The 17344-nt window shown below is 56.5% G+C and overlaps 2 pseudogenes; both read right to left on the reverse strand.

The window, feature by feature from the left end:
* Positions 1-5399: 5399 nt before the first annotated feature.
* Positions 5400-6166, reverse strand: LOC140662448 (feather keratin Cos2-3-like; annotated as a pseudogene).
* Positions 6167-11043: 4877 nt separating this feature from the next.
* On the reverse strand, positions 11044-11819 carry LOC140662441 (feather keratin Cos2-3-like; annotated as a pseudogene).
* Between the last annotated feature and the right edge of the window lie 5525 nt (positions 11820-17344).

Raw genomic sequence — 17344 nt, forward strand, 5'->3', positions numbered from 1 at the left:
ATAACTGTATTGAGTCAGAAATATGAAAATTCATATACAGTTACATATTGCTGCATATGGGTTTTCTCTGGGAAGAGACTCACCACCCTTGATCTGCTGGCAATGCGCTTCCTAATGCAGCCTGGGATGCCATTGGCTTTCTTTGTTACAAGGTGCATTGCTGGTTCATGTCTAATGTGGTGTCCACCACTAGGACCCTCGAGTCCTTTTCTCCAAAACTGCTTATCATGTTGTCAACCCCAGCCTGTACCAGTGAATGGGATTATTCCTCCCCAGGTGCAGGTGCAGGATTTTGCATTTCCCTTTGTTGAACTGCATGACTCTTGTCTGTTAATTTCTCCAGCCTGTCGAGGTCCCTCTGATTGGTAACACAATGGTATCACCCCTCCCAGTTTTCTGTCATCTGCAAACCTGCTATGGGTGTGCTCTGTCCCATTGACCAGGTCACTAATGAAGAGGTTATACAGTAGAGAATAGAAATGATGACTAGAACTGTTTTCTTCCAAGAAAATCCTAAAAGAGCTCAAAGGACCAAAATAACAGCAAAACTCTCCAGGATGGGATCTGTGTTCTGTGCCATGCCCTGATTGGAGCTCTGTCTGATGCTATACAACTTCGAGTTCCCAGCATCTGAAAGGATCTAAGATTGTCAATCCTCTTTTTCTTTCCTGGTCCAATAAATGGTATTTTAACCAATACCTTGTGGACTCCGAGTGCTTTTCTTACCAGGATCATAACAAATACTAGCCCTAGTGCCTTATATCAGTACACTGCAGTCACAAGGAGGTCTGTCTGGAGCAGCAGTGAGAGAGTTTTGCTGCACCCTATGGGCTGAGATTCCTGGGTACAACATTTCTGAATTGCCTACTTGGCTATCTCTTTGTAAGGAAAAAGATCCCCAAATCTCATTGGGAATAGTTTATAATGAGTGCTCATGCTGCCTTTTAGCTGCGATGCAAACCCTCTGGTGGAGAATTCAGAGTTTGTATTTGGAAAGAGTAGGCAATGCTGGATGAGAGCTGCGGATGTCTGCAGAGGAAAGCTAAGCTCTGATGAGATAGATGCCTTCTTAGGTGAGCATCCCTCAGGAGCAATTATGTTCTGTTCATTGAAGACCATATGACATCCATTTGCCATGTCCAAAAAAGCAAGGGCCTAAAGTTATCACACTGATTTCAGTAGAACCAGCCTGACAAGGGCTAGATGACAATTTGTCCCTTCTGTTCATGGTGAATTACTCCAAAGCCTTCCTCCTTGTTACTTTTGAAACTTCACAACATGCTTCCAAAATTGCCCTGCTCACCTTCTCACCTCAGTCCCTGCTGTTTCCCCTGTCCCTCCGCACAGGGTACTCACTGTTCTTGAGAGCTGTGGCAGCACCACAGTCACAGAAGCGTTGCGGTGTCTTACAGTGGTTGTAGGGTGAGTGGGCTGCTGGGGAAGTTCCCTCAGACATGTCCCTTGCTTTTTGGAATTTAATGTCTGTCTGCCAGTCAGAATGTGTGGACAACTTCTCTCCAAAACCCAGTCATAACTTCACACACACACACACACACACACACACAAACACACAAACACATACACACACTCTCCCTCTTTTCTCACAGCCCTTATCCCACTCCCTGGTTTGGGCACATTGCTTCTCCTGTCCATCTCAGGAGACTGTGGGAGGACAGGCTGCAACCAGCTCCAGAGTAGTCTCTAAGAAGAGGAGTTCCTTGTCTGGGCAATGCTCTATCAGCCTTGGGACCCTTCACATATTCAGGGTGGTAAAATGGAATGACTCCTCATCACTCTTTGAATGATGAAGAAGTGCAGAACTTTTCTGGGATGGGGGTGTCTAAGAGATCCTGAAGCCTTATCGCTCCCAACCTTACTGTGGGGAGAGGGGAGAAAGGTTATGATTATGATTTTTTGGAGCTTTTTGGGAGAAAACTCGAAGTTAGAATGAACTGAAATGATCAGAGCTTATTGTTGCAGTGGCTGGTGCATGTGGTCATCCTGGATGTGGTCCTAAAAGAAGGGGCTTCCCCAATTCCCCATCAACCCCTCCCTTCACATCCCCTTCCTGCTCCAGCATGCAGGGCTGTGCCATCCACATCACTCAGTGTAGCACACTGATGAGTACCCTATGTGCTCTCTGTTGTGTGGAAGGTATCCCTCATCCTTCTTCTGCCAACCCCTCATCTTTCACCCATGGCATAAGATGTCCTTGTCACCTCTGGGATTGTGGCAGTCCTAAAGACCATGCTGGAGACTGGTTCCTTGCTGTGGTTGAAGGTTGTCCTACCAGAACAGGACATGGCCAAGCTCCATGGGATGATGCAGAACAGTATTTGCAGACACCACTGGAAGGGGAGAACTGGCAGAAATAGTGAGGACCTCTATTCCCAGAAAATATAGTAGTAACTCCAGAAAACTGGGGACCTCAGGGGAAGGCATAAAACTCCACTGGGGCAAAACCTATGAAATCCTCAATGGCCAAGCAGGCATGTGCAGAAGAGCAGATGTTTCTAGCTAGGCAGGTGAGGACTCCCCTGGGACACCATGACAGGAACAGCCCTTTCCTTCCATGGGGATTCTGGAGCCCTCCACACCTCCTTCTTGGCCTTTTTCAAGGTAAGAGTGTCACTTGCTTTCCTCCAGTCCTCAGGCACCTCTCCCAATCACTATGATCATTCAGAGATTATTGAGAGTGGCCTCATAGTGACATCAGCCAGCTCCCTCAGCACTCGTGCGTGTGTCCCATAAGGGTCCATGGACTTATGTATGTCCAGTTTGCCTAAGTATTGTCTAACCTGATCCTCTTCTACTAAGGGTATGTCCTCCTTGCTCCAGACTTACCCCCTGGTCTGTGGGGCCTGGGATTCCTGAAGACTGGTCTTGCAAGTAAAGACTGAGATGAAGAAGAAATTCATGTCCTGTGTCACCAGAACCTCTGCCTCATTCAGCAGTGGGCCCACATTTTCCCTAGTTGTTCTTTTGCCACTTACGTACTTGGGATGAACTGCTTTTGAACTTGGAGGAAGTGATCTTTGAATATTAACCAACTTTTTTGTCACCCTCTTCCCTCCAGAGCCTTATCCCATGGGCCTTTTCTGAGCAGATCTCTGAAAGGCCAAAATCTGCTCTCCTGCTCTCCTTCCTGCAAAAAGGAAGAAGAAATTTGTCCACAGCTTTCTTCTTCCTTTTTGTCCTGCTCCCTCTTTGCAGAATCCTGAATGCCACCATTTCAAGGTCACTGCATCCAAGGCTGCTTTTGACTTTCACATCCCCAGCAAGCCCCTTCTTATTAGTGAGTGTGAGGTCCAGCAGACACCTCTCCTCGTTGGTTGCTCTGTCACTTGGGTCAGGAAGTTGTCATCGATGCCCTCCATGAACCTCCTGGATTGCTTGTGCCCTGTTGTGTTGTTCCTTCAGCAGATATTGGGATGGTTGAAGTCCCCCATGAGGACCAGGGCCTGTGAATGTGAGGCTAATTCTAGCTGTCTGTAGAGGGCCTCATCCTCATCTCTAGATTTCTTAATGTATTTGAAAACCCCTGTGACAATCTGCTTATAATTGAAGAAAAGAGCAGTCAAGAGGGTCAGCAAAGAGCAGGAGTGTCCTGCGCTGCTGTGTCCCTACGGCAGGACTGGTGCTTGAGCCAGGTGACTGCCTGTGGGGTCAGGAGGGAGTGGGGAATCCTGGGGAACATGGGCAGGATGAGGAGCTGGAGCTGCATGGGCACTGGTGACTCACCCAGGTGCTGGTACTGCAGGTCTTGGTGGGTAGGAAGTGAAGCCTTGGTGCCTGGGCATGGTAAGAAGGTACCCAATACCTGGAGTGATGAAGAAGGATGGTGGCTCTTCCCCAGATCATGGATGGAGGAGCATAAGGGGAGCCTTGTCTGGTCAGTGGGACCCTGTGTACCTGGACCCTTATTTTGAGACCAGTGGTGCCTTCAGGAATTCCTGCTTTGCACCCAGGTGACCATGGATGCCTGAGGGGTGCCAGTGCTTTAATTACTACCTTGAGTTGAGGGAGAAAGTTGATTTTTTTTTTCAAGTTTAACAAAAAAGAATATGTAAACGCTGTCAATAATAGGGAAGCCAAGTTGCCTTAACTGACCCTCAGTGAAATTGAATACTAGAAATGAGCTAGTTGCAGCTGAACACTGGTTTGAATCTGCTGTGTTATCTGTGGGGAAGCAGGGGGTCATGGGACTCTGGACAGCCCAACTTGCTGTGGGGATCTCTGTTCCTCACTGCCATCTGCCTGGCACCAAAAATCTATAAAGGGTGAAGTAATAGCCCAGATGACAACATTCCTGCACCTGTTCCCAGTGAGCAGATCTTTTGGGATTCCAAAGGATTGTGAAGTGCAGCTCATATGGTTACTGGGTGACCATCTAGAGCGTTAGCACTTGGGAAGTTGTGGGTTTGGTTTGTGGGCATTGAATTATTGATGGAGCCACAGAGATGACTCTGAACAGCCAAGTTCAAATTCAGAGAAATAATATCTAATGTTGTCTATGGTGTTTCTTGTGAAATACGTGATTCAACTTGTGGTTCCTGGAAGAGCTGTGTGGCCTTGTGATTGTGTCTGGAGGGTCTGTTCACCATAAGGCCTGCAAACACTGTAATACCTGGAGCCATTCTCTTGTACTTCCTCCTGAGGTTGCACCTCCCCTGTGGTTTTCTACTGGGACCAGACTCCAAGGCTCTAGTGGAGAGCTTAACCTAGGATCATACCATCAGGCAGAACTGGGGAGCTGCCCATGAGAAGGACCTTCCTACCACAGGAAGTCGCATCACTGCAGAATTTCCTACTGCTATGGAGGCCCTGGATGGGCTGAACATACACAAATCCTGGCTGAAGTTCGTAACCACCCAATTACCTGTTGGGGGAAAGTAATTTCAAAGTTGCAGATTGGGTCTGCTGCATCCTCCAGCACGGGCTTTTCCTCGGAAAGACCCCTGAAATGCTGGGGCTTGTGAGCCTCAGCCACAGGGAGAGAAGCTCTCCTGAGGCAAGAGCCACCAGCCAGGGAGGGCTCACAGGTGCTGCTGGAGGCAGAACCAGCTCCCAGTGCCACCACCAGCAGCCAGTGCGGCTGGGGAGATGGAATCCTCACTTGGAGAGTGGTTGGCCTCCCCATCATCTGCAGAGCATGCTCAAAGGCTGAGGAGGGCATCTGTGTGCGGGGATGCAGAAAAGCAGGCCCTCAGAGCTACAGGCTCTGCAGGAGCCAATGACATCTTCCTCAGAATCAAGGGACAGGGTCTTGAAAGGAGCCCACTGCCTGCGACTCCCCTTTCCCTCCCCCAGAGAATGCCAGTGGCCAGGATTCCTGTGCTCATTCCACTACCATCTTCTGGGTTCCTGGGGGTCCTTCTGCGGGGCCGCCTGTGGCAGCTTTAGCAGGGGAGGCATGTTCTGCCGCAGTAGCGGCTGGAAATGCCAGAGAGGTCACAGCACCCGGAGTTGATGGGCACTCCCTGAGAGCTGAGGATGCTGCCAACGGCAGCGGAGGTGGAGGATCCCACAACGGTGTTCTGTGGGAAGGAGCTGAGGATGGGTCCGGGCAGGGTCACCACCACGGGGGAGGGCTCGATGACGACGGTGGAGTTCTGGCACTGCCTGACACAGGGCTCGGTGCAGCTGTTGGCCAGCGGGGTCGGGCCGCAGGGCTGGCAGGGCAGGCACTGGTTGTAGCAGGACATGTCTTGGGGCTGGAGGTGCACCTGGGAGAGAGGGCAGGGGGGAGCACGGGGGTGCGTGAGGAGCAGCCTGTCCGCCCACCACGAGGGAGCCAAGGCATGTGCTGGGCGGGGAGATGGAGGCTGTGCAGGGAGGCGCACACACCTCTTTGCCTGTCCCCCTGGGCACCATGCAAAGAGAGCCAGGCCCAGGAAAGCTCTTTCCTAGACAAGAGCCCCAGAGTCCCCTCAGCCCAGCCCCAGCCCCTCTCCACGCCAGACCTTCTCCCCGCTTCCCCTCCCAGGAGTGGCAGCCCCAAGCCCCAGTATAGGACAGAGCTTCCAACTCACTTGCTTCCGAAGGAGAAGAAGGGGAGCGAAGCGGATGAGAGAGTGAAGAGCTGGGGTGGCTTTTATACTGGTCCTGCACTGCCCCAGGTCCAGAGGAAGCCTCTGTGGAAGTAGTAATTTTCTGAGAAGCTCATCTGAAATGCAAAACATCCCAGCTAATGATACGGGCTGTGTTTTGGCTTCCTGCACGGCTGCCTTTTCATTTCCTTGTTTGGTCGTGCCCGCTCGCTCCCCCTTGGAGGTTCCTTTTCATTGCTGGGGTGGGAGACCTAAGGATTCCTGGGACAGGAGCACATCAGTGCCAGCAGCAGATGAGTCCCAAGTGCCGGAGGGGTCGCGTGCAGGCTGGGGACATTGGCCTGGGGCACTCGTGTGGGCTTGTTGGCAGCCCCACTGGCAGAAAGGGCCCAGCTGCTCCCAGCCCTGCAATCCTCGCCTGCATGCCAAAGGGTTCCCGAGCGGGACAATGTGCCGCGTCCCCTTCCTCCCACCCTCCAAGCTCTCTCTGATGGTCACTGGCAGGCTGCTGCAGCTTTTGACTGTCTTCCTCCTAATGCCGCTCTGGGGAGGCCTTTGTGTGCCTGTTGGGCCTCCTCTGCTCTCTAGGCTCTCTCCGGGGGGTCCCCTACAAATACCAGCGCCGTCAGCGTGTCTGGAGCCTTGTCCTGCCCCAGCGTGCTCCAGCCCTGCCCTGCCGAGGGCTTCCTCGTGTGTCCTCGGGCGAGTCCACAGTTGCTCACGTGTAGGCAGGAGTGCTTGCTTACTTGCCCTTGTGTGCATACTGGAGCAGCGTGGAAGGAAATTCCACCCAGGCACGAGGAAAAACTCTTCTACTCGGAGGGTGGCCAAGCCCAGGAGATATTGCCCAGGCAGGTTGTGGAGTCTCCATTCTTGGAAATATTCAGGACTACACGGGCCAGCGTCCTGATCAACCTGCTCTCGCTGACCCTGCTTGAGCAGGAGGGTCGGACCTGACCATCACCAGAGGTGCCTTCCAACCTCAACGATTCTGGGATTCTGGGCCTCGGTGATCGGCCGCTCATTGGTCACGATGCTCAGGATGCCACTGCACTTCCTATCTATGGAGAGGACAAGCTTCTTTGGCAGCTGTGTGGCCCAGCCCTTCCTGCTCGCAGTCATGGCCTACGAGCGATCTGTGGCCATGTGCCAGCCCCAGGGATCCCCCGTGTCATGCGAGGGAAGGTCTGTGCCATTGCGATGGCAGGCCTGAGGGCTGGGGCCACTCTCCCCTCGCTGGCCCCAGTGGCACTCACCCTATGGTTGCCCAGCCGCAGCCCCAATGTCATTGACTGCTTCTTCTGTGAGGTACCGCCCATGCTGGCCTGTGCTGAGCGCTGCCGGACTGGTGTGCTCCTTGTCTCCAAAGGTGGTACCAACTCCCTGGTGTGCAACCCGGCCTTGTTGGGCTCCTGTGGGGCGATTCAGCTCTCCACCTGGCAGCAGATATGAGAAGAGAGACGCAAGGCACTTGCCACTTAGCTGTGGTTATGCTGTTCTTCAGGCCATGGTCCCTGATCTTCGCCCGCCTCACTACCAGCCTCTCCCGGCACAGAGGAGTGTCCGTCTTCAACGGTGCTGGTGCTGCCTCTCCTCAAGCCACTGATCTAGAGCCCGAAGAAACACAAGGTGAGGGAAGGAGTAAGAAAGTGGGAAACAGAGTGGTATTCACCAGGATGTGCAAGGATGCTGGAAGGACTGGGAGCATCCAACTGGGGCAAGTTTCTTTCTGGAGGAGGGGAGGTGGGACGGAGAAGGAGGGGTTGCAACGACAGTGGAGAAGGATCACACACTGGATGGGAAACATGCAGAGGAGAAACGGGAAAGGAAGGCAAGGGAAGGCAAGGGAAAGCAAGGCAAGGCAAGGCAAGGGTAGGCAAGGCAAGGCAAGGGTAGGCAAGGCAAGGCAAGGGTAGGCAAGGCGAGGCGAGGCAAGGGAAGTGAAGGGAAGGCAAGGCAAGGCAAGGCAAGGCAAGGCAAAGCAAAGGAAGGGAAAGCAAGGCATGGCAAAGCAAGGCAAGGCAAGGCAAGGCATGGTATCGAGCTCTTTTGATGGGTGTCTTTCATGAGTTGTTCTTCATCCACAGGGACCCCTTGGCTTTTCTTGACGCAATGCCCATGTGTAAGAGCCATATGTGGAATTACTCTGAAGAAAACGTAATTTGCAGGCAGTATGTGTGATTGCCTTGATCACAGAGTACATGGCTTCTGTGGTGAATGCATGGCTGCTCTGGAGGTGCGAGGTGGTGCAAGCCAGCTCGTGCTTCCTTGGGACTTGGTTGTCGGTGGTAGGGCTCTGTGGGCACCTCATGGTACAGTCAGTGGGACCAACTGGTGAGCAAAGTCCATCCCAGTACAAAGGACTGCTCGCAGGGGAAGAGATCCGTGAAGAGGCTTGCCAGCTGCTCTACAGAGACAGGACTCTGGTCGAAATGGCTGGCATTTGCTCCGAGTTTTCCATGGCAGCCCCTCCGCTTTGTGGGGACAGCACCTGGGTAGTTATGGTATGAAAAGGCACGGAGAAGTCAAGAAGAGGAGGAGCTATCCCGTTAGGGGATCGCCGCTAAAATGCATGGCTGATGGATTAGGCGGTACAGACAGGTGTTCCCTGTGGGACCCCGTTGACAATCTTTCTACCCTTCCCAGCGTGCTGCCTTCCGCTCCTCCATACAAAATACAACCGGTGTCATGGGTGGTGGCCTCAGCCCAGTGGCCTTCTCCCAGGGAAGAAAGAGAGACGTACCATGTGGGCAGAAAGCCCGGGGAAGAAGGAAGTAGAGCTGCATGTCCCGAGAAGTGCTGGATGGAGAGGGCGAGGTAGAGATTGGGATTGGCGTCATGGGAATGGCGTCATGGGCTGGGAAAAGCAGCACTGCTCAGCATGGTGCTCTGACACAGATGCTACCCTGCCTCTGGCTGTGCGCCGGGTGGCCAGAGAAGTCGACCAGGGAGCCTTTTTCCCTGCTGGAGATGGCTGTGAGGGTTGTGTCCCTGGCCGCCTCCTGTGTCTCCTTCTGCCTGAGCACTGCAGTTCCAGTTCTGGGAACCGTCAGCAGGTTCCTACCTGCCTGCCGTAGGTGCGCGGCTCCCCTTGGGCAGCCTGGCCTGGGCTTTTACAAGAGGCAGCAGTTTTACAAGCGGGTATGAGTGCCTGCGAGGATGTTCAGGGCCCTTGTGACCGAGAGGAGTTTGAAAGGTCGAGCTGTGGCCTGGCTGCAGCAGCTGGAAGCTCCCAGCACTGGAAAACCTGGTCCTGGCCCTGGGGAGCCTGGGGCCCAGCACAGGTGGCAGCTTGATTCCCTTAGTTTGGCCGAGCAAGTGCTTTAACCACTAGGCGGTGTGAGTAGAAAAGGTCCCTGGGGCAGAGGTGTGAGAACCCAGGCAGCCCTCAGAGTGTTTTGCTCCACCCTTTGGGCTGAGGTTTGGAGGTGGCTTTGAGCTGGCAGAGGGAGGAGAACACAGGAGCTGGCAAGCTTCAGCTGCCACTTCCTGGGAGCTCCCTGGGCACCTTGTGGAGTGGGCAGCGTGACACGGTCCAGGTTTACCCGGCAGCCTTGGTGGGACTGGCGGAGGCTGGTGAGACAGGGGTGTCAGGCTGGGGAGGAGCAGGGCAGTGGGTCGGTGGGACTGCCAGCGCGGGAGGGGAAGAGGGAAGTCCTGAGCCTTCGGCAAAACCGGGAGCTATCCTTTTGGGAGAGGGGAGTCTGCAGATGGCGCGTGGCAAAGGATGGGGGACGTGTTGTGAGCAACGGGCGTGAAAGGGGGAACAAGACCCTACGCATCCCTTTTGCCGATAACGCAAATCCTCCTAGGTACTGTTTCTACGTGCGTGCCTAGAGAGACAGAGAGTGAGCTGTCAGGAAACAGACCACATCTGCACTTAGAAACTCCGCCTCTTCTAGCTGTGCTGGAGGAAATGCTGGCAGCCTGACTGGGGATAGACCAGATCCCTGCAAGACCTACAAGGAAGGCTCAGTCAACGCAAGGAGAGCTGAAATGCTGCAGAAGCACCGGCTTGTAGTTGGAAGCCACAAAGGGAAGTGGGCGAGGAATAGCCCACCTCTCTTCCTCGGCTGAGGGAGAGAGAGGTTGTAGCTGGAGACGTCTTGTGGCCAGAGGTGCACCGGGGAGAGACGCACAGGGGCCCGTGAGGAGCAACCTGTCTGACAACCAGGACCACCACCACCACCACACCTGCCACAGGGAGAGGGGCCCTCCTGAGGCAAGAGCCGCCAGCCAGGGAGGGCTCACAGGTGCTGCTGGAGGCAGAACCAGCTCCCAGTGCCACCACCAGCAGGCAGTGCGGCCGGGGAGATGGACTCCTCACTCAGACAGTGGTTGGGCTCCCGCATCATCTGCAGGGCGTGCTCAAAGGCTGAGGAGGGCATTTGTGTGCGGGGATGCAGCAAGGCAGGCCTCCGGGAACACCGGTGGCTGTCCTTTATGCCCGCAAGATCTCCCCAGAGCGACACCTTTCTCTCTGGAAGCCAGGGAGAGCGTGCGGAGAGAGAAGGACCACGCAGAGGCCCAGGCTGGGATGCAGCAGAACTTTAATGAGTTGAAAGAGGGGAAGGAGGTCCTCTGAGTGGGGCCCACGGTGCAGGGAGCACCAGGGGTAGCTAGGAGTCTTTGCCCCTTGGCCAGGGTGGAGTTCGCACGTGGCGTCTGCCTGCCTGCCTGCCTGCCTGCCTGCCTGCCCCTGAGAGGGAGAGGGGCAGCAGGTCCTTCCTCGCATGGGGCTTAGCAGGTGCTCACAGCCCAGGGCAGCAGAAGACAACAGAGAAAAGAGAGAGAGGAAAGAGAGTGAGAAACAGGCACGTTAGACGAGGGCCATGTTTTCAGAGGGCCCAGGCACGCCTCTGCCTGCCTGCCTTTGCAGGTGGAGCGGTGGATGCTCAGCCCCCCTGAAAGAGATGGCCAGGATCTCTGTGCTCAGTCCACTACCATCTTCTGGGTTCCTGGGGGTCCTTCTGCGGGGCCGCCTGTGGCAGCTTTAGCAGGGGAGGCATGTTCTGCCGCAGTAGCGGCTGGAAATGCCAGAGAGGTCACAGCACCCGGAGTTGATGGGCACTCCCTGAGAGCTGAGGATGCTGCCAACGGCAGCGGAGGTGGAGGATCCCACAACGGTGTTCTGTGGGAAGGAGCTGAGGATGGGTCCGGGCAGGGTCACCACCACGGGGGAGGGCTCGATGACGACGGTGGAGTTCTGGCACTGCCTGACACAGGGCTCGGTGCAGCTGTTGGCCAGCGGGGTCGGGCCGCAGGGCTGGCAGGGCAGGCACTGGTTGTAGCAGGACATGTCTTGGGGCTGGAGGTGCACCTGGGAGAGAGGGCAGGGGGGAGCACGGGGGTGCGTGAGGAGCAGCCTGTCCGCCCACCACGAGGGAGCCAAGGCATGTGCTGGGCGGGGAGATGGAGGCTGTGCAGGGAGGCGCACACACCTCTTTGCCTGTCCCCCTGGGCACCATGCAAAGAGAGCCAGGCCCAGGAAAGCTCTTTCCTAGACAAGAGCCCCAGAGTCCCCTCAGCCCAGCCCCAGCCCCTCTCCACGCCAGACCTTCTCCCCGCTTCCCCTCCCAGGAGTGGCAGCCCCAAGCCCCAGTATAGGACAGAGCTTCCAACTCACTTGCTTCCGAAGGAGAAGAAGGGGAGCGAAGCGGATGAGAGAGTGAAGAGCTGGGGTGGCTTTTATACTGGTCCTGCACTGCCCCAGGTCCAGAGGAAGCCTCTGTGGAAGTAGTAATTTTCTGAGAAGCTCATCTGAAATGCAAAACATCCCAGCTAATGATACGGGCTGTGTTTTGGCTTCCTGCACGGCTGCCTTTTCATTTCCTTGTTTGGTCGTGCCCGCCGCTCCCCCTTGGAGGTTCCTTTTCATTGCTGGGGTGGGAGACCTAAGGATTCCTGGGACAGGAGCACATCAGTGCCAGCAGCAGATGAGTCCCAAGTGCCGGAGGGGTCGCGTGCAGGCTGGGGACATTGGCCTGGGGCACTCGTGTGGGCTTGTTGGCAGCCCCACTGGCAGAAAGGGCCCAGCTGCTCCCAGCCCTGCAATCCTCGCCTGCATGCCAAAGGGTTCCCGAGCGGGACAATGTGCCGCGTCCCCTTCCTCCCACCCTCCAAGCTCTCTCTGATGGTCACTGGCAGGCTGCTGCAGCTTTTGACTGTCTTCCTCCTAATGCCGCTCTGGGGAGGCCTTTGTGTGCCTGTTGGGCCTCCTCTGCTCTCTAGGCTCTCTCCGGGGGTCCCCTACAAATACCAGCGCCGTCAGCGTGTCTGGAGCCTTGTCCTGCCCCAGCGTGCTCCAGCCCTGCCCTGCCGAGGGGCTTCCTCGTGTGTCCTCGGGCGAGTCCACAGTTGCTCACGTGTAGGCAGGAGTGCTTGCTTACTTGCCCTTGTGTGCATACTGGAGCAGCGTGGAAGGAAATTCCACCCAGGCACGAGGAAAACTCTTCTACTCGGAGGGTGGCCAAGCCCAGGAGATATTGCCCAGGCAGGTTGTGGAGTCTCCATTCTTGGAAATATTCAGGACTACACGGGCCAGCGTCCTGATCAACCTGCTCTCGCTGACCCTGCTTGAGCAGGAGGGTCGGACCTGACCATCACCAGAGGTGCCTTCCAACCTCAACGATTCTGGGATTCTGGGCCTCGGTGATCGGCCGCTCATTGGTCACGATGCTCAGGATGCCACTGCACTTCCTATCTATGGAGAGGACAAGCTTCTTTGGCAGCTGTGTGGCCCAGCCCTTCCTGCTCGCAGTCATGGCCTACGAGCGATCTGTGGCCACGTGCCAGCCCCAGGGATCCCCCGTGTCATGCGAGGGAAGGTCTGTGCCATTGCGATGGCAGGCCTGAGGGCTGGGGCCACTCTCCCCTCGCTGGCCCCAGTGGCACTCACCCTATGGTTGCCCAGCCGCAGCCCCAATGTCATTGACTGCTTCTTCTGTGAGGTACCGCCCATGCTGGCCTGTGCTGAGCGCTGCCGGACTGGTGTGCTCCTTGTCTCCAAAGGTGGTACCAACTCCCTGGTGTGCAACCCGGCCTTGTTGGGCTCCTGTGGGGCGATTCAGCTCTCCACCTGGCAGCAGATATGAGAAGAGAGACGCAAGGCACTTGCCACTTAGCTGTGGTTATGCTGTTCTTCAGGCCATGGTCCCTGATCTTCGCCCGCCTCACTACCAGCCTCTCCCGGCACAGAGGAGTGTCCGTCTTCAACGGTGCTGGTGCTGCCTCTCCTCAAGCCACTGATCTAGAGCCCGAAGAAACACAAGGTGAGGGAAGGAGTAAGAAAGTGGGAAACAGAGTGGTATTCACCAGGATGTGCAAGGATGCTGGAAGGACTGGGAGCATCCAACTGGGGCAAGTTTCTTTCTGGAGGAGGGGAGGTGGGACGGAGAAGGAGGGGTTGCAACGACAGTGGAGAAGGATCACACACTGGATGGGAAACATGCAGAGGAGAAACGGGAAAGGAAGGCAAGGGAAGGCAAGGGAAAGCAAGGCAAGGCAAGGCAAGGGTAGGCAAGGCAAGGCAAGGGTAGGCAAGGCAAGGCAAGGGTAGGCAAGGCGAGGCGAGGCAAGGGAAGTGAAGGGAAGGCAAGGCAAGGCAAGGCAAGGCAAGGCAAAGCAAAGGAAGGGAAAGCAAGGCATGGCAAAGCAAGGCAAGGCAAGGCAAGGCATGGTATCGAGCTCTTTTGATGGGTGTCTTTCATGAGTTGTTCTTCATCCACAGGGACCCCTTGGCTTTTCTTGACGCAATGCCCATGTGTAAGAGCCATATGTGGAATTACTCTGATGAAAAACGTAATTTGCAGGCAGTATGTGTGATTGCCTTGATCACAGAGTACATGGCTTCTGTGGTGAATGCATGGCTGCTCTGGAGGTGCGAGGTGGTGCAAGCCAGCTCGTGCTTCCTTGGGACTTGGTTGTCGGTGGTAGGGCTCTGTGGGTGGTAGGACTGTACCTCATGGTACAGTCAGTGGGACCAACTGGTGAGCAAAGTCCATCCCAGTACAAAGGACTGCTCGCAGGGGAAGAGATCCGTGAAGAGGCTTGCCAGCTGCTCTACAGAGACAGGACTCTGGTCGAAATGGCTGGCATTTGCTCCGAGTTTTCCATGGCAGCCCCTCCGCTTTGTGGGGACAGCACCTGGGTAGTTATGGTATGAAAAGGCACGGAGAAGTCAAGAAGAGGAGGAGCTATCCCGTTAGGGGATCGCCGCTAAAATGCATGGCTGATGGATTAGGCGGTACAGACAGGTGTTCCCTGTGGGACCCCGTTGACAATCTTTCTACCCTTCCCAGCGTGCTGCCTTCCGCTCCTCCATACAAAATACAACCGGTGTCATGGGTGGTGGCCTCAGCCCAGTGGCCTTCTCCCAGGGAAGAAAGAGAGACGTACCATGTGGGCAGAAAGCCCGGGAAGAAGGAAGTAGAGCTGCATGTCCCGAGAAGTGCTGGATGGAGAGGGCGAGGTAGAGATTGGGATTGGCGTCATGGGAATGGCGTCATGGGCTGGGAAAAGCAGCACTGCTCAGCATGGTGCTCTGACACAGATGCTACCCTGCCTCTGGCTGTGCGCCGGGTGGCCAGAGAAGTCGACCAGGGAGCCTTTTTCCCTGCTGGAGATGGCTGTGAGGGTTGTGTCCCTGGCCGCCTCCTGTGTCTCCTTCTGCCTGAGCACTGCAGTTCCAGTTCTGGGAACCGTCAGCAGGTTCCTACCTGCCTGCCGTAGGTGCGCGGCTCCCCTTGGGCAGCCTGGCCTGGGCTTTTACAAGAGGCAGCAGTTTTACAAGCGGGTATGAGTGCCTGCGAGGATGTTCAGGGCCCTTGTGACCGAGAGGAGTTTGAAAGGTCGAGCTGTGGCCTGGCTGCAGCAGCTGGAAGCTCCCAGCACTGGAAAACCTGGTCCTGGCCCTGGGGAGCCTGGGGCCCAGCACAGGTGGCAGCTTGATTCCCTTAGTTTGGCCGAGCAAGTGCTTTAACCACTAGGCGGTGTGAGTAGAAAAGGTCCCTGGGGCAGAGGTGTGAGAACCCAGGCAGCCCTCAGAGTGTTTTGCTCCACCCTTTGGGCTGAGGTTTGGAGGTGGCTTTGAGCTGGCAGAGGGAGGAGAACACAGGAGCTGGCAAGCTTCAGCTGCCACTTCCTGGGAGCTCCCTGGGCACCTTGTGGAGTGGGCAGAGGACACGGTCCAGGTTTACCCGGCAGCCTTGGTGGGACTGGCGGAGGCTGGTGAGACAGGGGTGTCAGGCTGGGGAGGAGCAGGGCAGTGGGTCGGTGGGACTGCCAGCGCGGGAGGGGGAAGAGGGAAGTCCTGAGCCTTCGGCAAAACCGGGAGCTATCCTTTTGGGAGAGGGGAGTCTGCAGATGGCGCGTGGCAAAGGATGGGGGACGTGTTGTGAGCAACGGGCGTGAAAGGGGGAACAAGACCCTACGCATCCCTTTTGCCGATAACGCAAATCCTCCTAGGTACTGTTTCTACGTGCGTGCCTAGAGAGACAGAGAGTGAGCTGTCAGGAAACAGACCACATCTGCACTTAGAAACTCCGCCTCTTCTAGCTGTGCTGGAGGAAATGCTGGCAGCCTGACTGGGGATAGACCAGATCCCTGCAAGACCTACAAGGAAGGCTCAGTCAACGCAAGGAGAGCTGAAATGCTGCAGAAGCACCGGCTTGTAGTTGGAAGCCACAAAGGGAAGTGGGCGAGGAATAGCCCACCTCTCTTCCTCGGCTGAGGGAGAGAGAGGTTGTAGCTGGAGACGTCTTGTGGCCAGAGGTGCACCGGGAGAGACGCACAGGGGCCCGTGAGGAGCAACCTGTCTGACAACCAGGACCACCACCACCACCACACCTGCCACAGGGAGAGGGGCCCTCCTGAGGCAAGAGCCGCCAGCCAGGGAGGGCTCACAGGTGCTGCTGGAGGCAGAACCAGCTCCCAGTGCCACCACCAGCAGGCAGTGCGGCCGGGGAGATGGACTCCTCACTCAGACAGTGGTTGGGCTCCCGCATCATCTGCAGGGCGTGCTCAAAGGCTGAGGAGGGCATTTGTGTGCGGGGATGCAGCAAGGCAGGCCTCCGGGAACACCGGTGGCTGTCCTTTATGCCCGCAAGATCTCCCCAGAGCGACACCTTTCTCTCTGGAAGCCAGGGAGAGCGTGCGGAGAGAGAAGGACCACGCAGAGGCCCAGGCTGGGATGCAGCAGAACTTTAATGAGTTGAAAGAGGGGAAGGAGGTCCTCTGAGTGGGGCCCACGGTGCAGGGAGCACCAGGGGTAGCTAGGAGTCTTTGCCCCTTGGCCAGGGTGGAGTTCGCACGTGGCGTCTGCCTGCCTGCCTGCCTGCCTGCCTGCCTGCCCCTGAGAGGGAGAGGGGCAGCAGGTCCTTCCTCGCATGGGGCTTAGCAGGTGCTCACAGCCCAGGGCAGCAGAAGACAACAGAGAAAAGAGAGAGAGGAAAGAGAGTGAGAAACAGGCACGTTAGACGAGGGCCATGTTTTCAGAGGGCCCAGGCACGCCTCTGCCTGCCTGCCTTTGCAGGTGGAGCGGTGGATGCTCAGCCCCCTGAAAGAGATGGCCAGGATCTCTGTGCTCAGTCCACTACCATCTTCTGGGTTCCTGGGGTCCTTCTGCGGGGCCGCCTGTGGCAGCTTTAGCAGGGGAGGCATGTTCTGCCGCAGTAGCGGCTGGAAATGCCAGAGAGGTCACAGCACCCGGAGTTGATGGGCACTCCCTGAGAGATGAGGATGCTGCCAACGGCAGCGGAGGTGGAGGATCCCACAACGGTGTTCTGTGGGAAGGAGCTGAGGATGGGTCCGGGCAGGGTCACCACCACGGGGAGGGCTCGATGACGACGGTGGAGTTCTGGCACTGCCTGACACAGGGCTCGGTGCAGCTGTTGGCCAGCGGGGTCGGGCCGCAGGGCTGGCAGGGCAGGCACTGGTTGTAGCAGGACATGTCTTGGGGCTGGAGGTGCACCTGGGAGAGAGGGCAGGGGGGAGCACGGGGGTGCGTGAGGAGCAGCCTGTCCGCCCACCACGAGGGAGCCAAGGCATGTGCTGGGCGGGGAGATGGAGGCTGTGCAGGGAGGCGCACACACCTCTTTGCCTGTCCCCCTGGGCACCATGCAAAGAGAGCCAGGCCCAGGAAAGCTCTTTCCTAGACAAGAGCCCCAGAGTCCCCTCAGCCCAGCCCCAGCCCCTCTCCACGCCAGACCTTCTCCCCGCTTCCCCTCCCAGGAGTGGCAGCCCCAAGCCCCAGTATAGGACAGAGCTTCCAACTCACTTGCTTCCGAAGGAGAAGA

The sequence above is a fragment of the Ciconia boyciana genome, chromosome 22 (assembly GCF_034638445.1).
Source record: "Ciconia boyciana chromosome 22, ASM3463844v1, whole genome shotgun sequence".
In the NCBI taxonomy this organism is placed as follows: Eukaryota; Metazoa; Chordata; class Aves; order Ciconiiformes; family Ciconiidae; genus Ciconia; species Ciconia boyciana.